This window comes from Macaca fascicularis, chromosome 5 (genome assembly GCF_037993035.2).
Source record: "Macaca fascicularis isolate 582-1 chromosome 5, T2T-MFA8v1.1".
NCBI classification, from domain to species: Eukaryota; Metazoa; Chordata; class Mammalia; order Primates; family Cercopithecidae; genus Macaca; species Macaca fascicularis.
In genome coordinates, this window is record NC_088379.1 from 51,470,606 (window position 1) to 51,475,374 (window position 4,769).

General features: G+C 40.5%; 1 non-coding gene and 1 pseudogene across 1 annotated transcript; both read left to right on the plus strand.

Moving 5' to 3' along the window:
- Nucleotides 1-2,741: 2,741 nt before the first annotated feature.
- LOC123573780 (small nucleolar RNA SNORD42) lies at nt 2,742-2,808 on the plus strand. The gene has a single exon (XR_006698514.1). It is a non-coding gene; the product is annotated as a small nucleolar RNA SNORD42 (small nucleolar RNA).
- Nucleotides 2,809-2,852: 44 nt separating this feature from the next.
- Nucleotides 2,853-4,297, plus strand: LOC102135819 (immunoglobulin-binding protein 1-like; annotated as a pseudogene).
- The last annotated feature ends 472 nt before the right edge of the window (nt 4,298-4,769 follow it).

Genomic DNA, 4,769 nt, shown 5'->3' on the forward strand with positions numbered 1-4,769 from the left:
CAAAACCTTGTCTCTACTAACAATACCAAAATTAGCTGGGTGTGGTGGCGGGTGCCTGTGGTCCCAGCTACTCAGGAGGCTGAGGCAGGAGGATCGCTTGAGCCCAGGAGGCAGAGGCTGCAGTGAGCCGAGATTGTGCCACTGCACTCCAGCCTGGGTGACAGAGTGAGACTCTGTCTCAAAAAAAAAAAAAAAAAAAAAAAAAAAAAAAAAAAAAAAGAAAGAAAGAAAGAAAAAGAAAAGAAAAAATAAATAAAAGAAATAGGAACCTGTTCTCATTTGCAGTCCAGATCTGATGTTGTCCCACTTTACATACAACCCTATTTTGCTTTGATCCTATCTTTATTTAATTTTCACCTAAATGTCTCTCTTCCCCAAATCCTATCTTTTTTTTTTTTTTTTTTTTTGAGACAGAGTCTCGCTCTTGTTACCAGGTTGAAGTGCAGTGGCGTGATCTGGGCTCACTGCAGCCGCCACCTCCCGGATTCAAGTGATTCTCCTGCCTCAGCCTCCCCAGTAGCTGGGACTCCAGGCATGCGCCACCATACCCTGCTAATTATTGTATTTTTAGTAGAGACGGGGTTTCACCGTGTTGACCAGGATAGTGTCAATCTCTTGACCTCATGATCCGCCTGCCTTGGCCTCCCAAAGTGCTGAGATTACAGGTGTGAGCCACTATGCCCGGCCCCTATCTTTTTTTTTTTTTTTTTTTTGATGCAGGTTCTCACTGTAGCCCAGGCTGGAGTGCAGTGGTGCAATCACAGCTCACTGCAGCCTCCACCTCCTGGGCTCAAGTGATCCTCCCATCTCAGTCTCCTGAGTAGCTGGGACCACAGGCATATGCCAGCTTGCCAGACTAAATGTTTTTGTATTTTCTGTAGAGACAGGGTTTCACCAGGTTGCCTAGACTGGTCTCAAACTCCTGGGCTCAAGTGATCAGACCTCCTTGGCCTCCCAAAGTGCTGGGATTATAGGCTTGGGCCACCGCGCCCAGCCCCCTATCTTATCTTTTCTTTTGTTTGGTGACATATCTCATAGTTTCTCTGATGTGCAGCCTCTCTTGTTGTAGCAAGTCAGTAAACCCTACTTCTTTCAACTACAGGTTTGTCCCTGATGGTCTGAGGCTGATTGGGCTGGAACAATATCATGGAGGTATGGCCAAGATCCTTGCTGCCATGAACCAGAACCCTTGGTAATAATATGCACATCTGAGACTTCTTGAGTCTCCGCTGCCTTAGGCCTCTCTGTCCTTGATTACATGGGTCTCGCATTGAATCTGGACTTTTATTATCTCTTTTGCCCTTTAGAGTCATGCTGATTTCTTGAGTCAGCAGGCAGAGCAATTTATCCTTGGGGTTAGGGCCCAAATTCATGAGTTTTTCTTTTATATTTTGTATTTCAAAAAGAGAAAGACAATGTATTTAAAAACAGTTGCTTTTTATATTACTTATAAAAGTAATATTTTTATTTTTGGCCACAAACCAGCCTCTTGTGGTTTGCCTCCAAGATACTTACACTAGTTCCTGGCATAACTTCACAGAGGACAGTGAATTGTAGAGGCTACTCTGGAGAACTTTGGCTCAAATAAGATTGTTCATTTTAGACATGTCTTAGAATGAAAAAGGAAAAAAAAAAAAAAAACCCAAGTCTCATGAGGAGACTGTCTTCTCTATTCTTTTTCTTTTTTATTAATTTTTTTCTCTTTTTTTAAATGTTTTTCCTTTTTGTCTTATCTTTCTAAAAGAGAGATCATTTAGTTTAATGAAAGACTCCCTCCCTCCCAAAACATCCTTCATTTCCATTCGTAGGGGTTTAATAAATATTGGCTGCTTTATTCTATGAGTTGGCAAAATTGTGAAGGGCCCAAGTTACTGTTTCAACCAACCAGGTGTGAAACTCGTGTGTGTGCATGTGTATCCTGAAATGGGTTTTTCTATATCTAAACTTTTTCCCTCTCCTTAGAGCAGAAAGATTATTAGCTTTTCTCCAATAATTGTATATGTATCTATAGCTGGCTCCTGCTTTTTCTTCTCTTTTCTTTCTTTTTTTTAAAGAGACAGAGTCACACTATGTTACCCAGGCTGGAGTGCAGTGGCTATCCATGGGTGTGATTATAGTACACTACAGCCGGGAACCCCTGGCCTTAAGCGATCCTTCTGCCTCAGCCTTCTGAGTAGCTGGGACTATAGGTGCATACCACTGTGCCTGGATTCTTTTCACTTTCTTTTCCTGTTTTCTCCCTCCTATCCTCCCTCAAGAAATTTTAAAGGTGAATTGACTAAAAAAAAAAATCATTTTGTTGTCATGTGTGCACTCTAGAAAATCTAGTCCACATAAATAATAAAAAATTTCTGAACAGAAAAAGTTAAAAATGGCATTTTGTTATGTAAAAATGCTAACACTGTATTTTAATTTTCATAATACTAAAGTTAAATTTCTAATGCTTTAAACTTTCTAAATTTTTATATTGGGCTTCAGAGTCAAATAACTTATTATTTCCAAAAATTGTGTAAGATTGAAAATATAATATGGTGCTTAATTAAATAAAAATGTAATTAATTACAGATGTCTTTTAAAAGATTTTGATTACGTGAAATTCCTGTAATACTATAAAATGTGTTAATTAAAATTTTAATTTCCAAGTTTTAAAAATCTTAAGAACTTATACAACAATTAATTGATATGTGATCTTTGGATACTTGAACAATTTTAAGTTAAAAAATGATATAAAACTCTGGTCATAGCATATGATGGAAAAATCTTAATCTTCTGAGACTTGTGATGTCCTCAAAGGAACCACTGATGCATGTGTGGAAATTTTATAATATAAAGAAAAAGAAAGGTAAAAAAAAGCCCTCCCTAAGATGGCTGCTGACGACGAACTACTGCTCCCGCTGCCCCCCAGGCTGTTGGAAACCGGCAAACAGATTCTGGACGAAGTAGAAGTAGCGACTGAACCCGCCGGTTCCCGGATAGTCCAGGAGAAGGTGTTCAAGGGCCTGGACCTGCTTGATAAGGCTGCCGAAACGTTACCGCCGCTCGAGTTGTTCAGCCGAAATGAAGATTTGGAAGAGATTGCTTCCACCGACCTGAAGTGCCTGTTGGTGCCAGCGTTTCAAGGAGCCCTCACCGTGAAACAAGTCAACCCCAGCAAGCGTCTAGATCATTTGCAGAGGGCTCGAAAACACTTTATAAACTACTTAACTCAGTGTCATTGCTATCATGTGGCAGAGTTTGAGCTGACCAAAGCCAAGAGCAACTCAGCCGAAAATCACACTGCTAATTCCTCCATGGCTTATCCTAGCCTCGTTGCTATGGCATCTCAAAGACAGAGTAAAGAAGAGAGATACAAGCAGAAGAAGGAGTTGGAGCATAGGTTGTCTGAAGTGAAATCTGCTGTGGAAAGTGGTCAAGCAGATGATGAGCGTGTTTGTGAATATTATCTTCTTTACCTTCAGAGGTGGATTGGTATCATCTTAGAAGAGATTAAGAGCATTGACCAGGAAATTAAGATCCTGAGAGAAAGAGACTCTTCAAGAGGTATCAACTTTTTTTAATTTTTTTATTTTTTTTTGAGACGGAGTTTTGCTCTTGTTGCCCAGGCTGGAGTGCAATGGCACGATTTCGGCTCATGGCAACCTCCGCCTCCTGGGTTCAAGCGATTCTCCTGCCTCAGACTCCCTAGTAACTGGGATTATAGGCATGTGCCACCACACCCGGCTAATTTTGTATTTTTAGTAGATATGGGGTTTCTCTGTATTGGTCAGGCTGGTCTCGAACTCCTGACCTCAGGTGATCCTCCTGGCTTGGCCTCCCAAAGTGCTGGGATTACAGGCATGAGCCACCATACCGGGCCCAAGAGGCATCAACTTCTAACTCATCTCACCAGGAGAAGCCTCCAGTGAAACCCTTCATTCTCACTCAGAATACCGCCCAAGTCAAAGCGTTTGGAGCAGGTTATCCAAGTCTGGCAACTATGACGGTGAGTGACTGGTATGAGCAACATCGGAAATATGGAGAATTACCAGATCAGGGAATAGCCAAGGCAACACCAGAGAAATTCAGAAAAGCAGCTCAGCAACAGGAACATCAAGAAGAAAAGGAGAAAAAGCATGATGAATAAACACTCTACAGAGCTCGGGAGTGGGATGACTGGAAGGACACCCATCCTTGGGGCTACAGCAACCACCAGAACATGGGCTGCAGGGTGCACACCTCCCCCACCAAGGAAAGCCAGGCAGTCCTTTCCTCTCTGGGCTCACGCTTCAGCTGTGTACAACGAAGGCAAAGATGCTAAATCTTGCTTTGCATTCAAGAAAGTGTCAAGTGATTAAAAACAAAAACAAACAAAAAAACCTCTGGTCACTAAATACAGATTTTATGTATTCTTATTTTTATAACGTTATAAAATGACTATACAAAGGATGTGCAAATGTGCTTTTCAGAACAGGGGATCTGATAAAACATAAAATAAGCAAACAAACAAGCAAAAATAAACTGCAAATGCTTTGGATGATATCATATATGGGTTTGTTTTGCCAGCTTAACATTTAGGAAGATAGTCTAAAATGTGTACCAAAAAAATTAGGTAGATATTTCTTGGTTTCCTGTCTTCTAGACTTGCCTGCAAAAAACAGAAGTTGGTTGCTTTGGTTAAAGGTGATAATTAGTAAAGACTGTACTCATAATAATTACAGAGAAATATGAATATGTATGCAAGATAATTTAGTTTATTAAATAAATTCTTGATATATTTACATTATAATTTC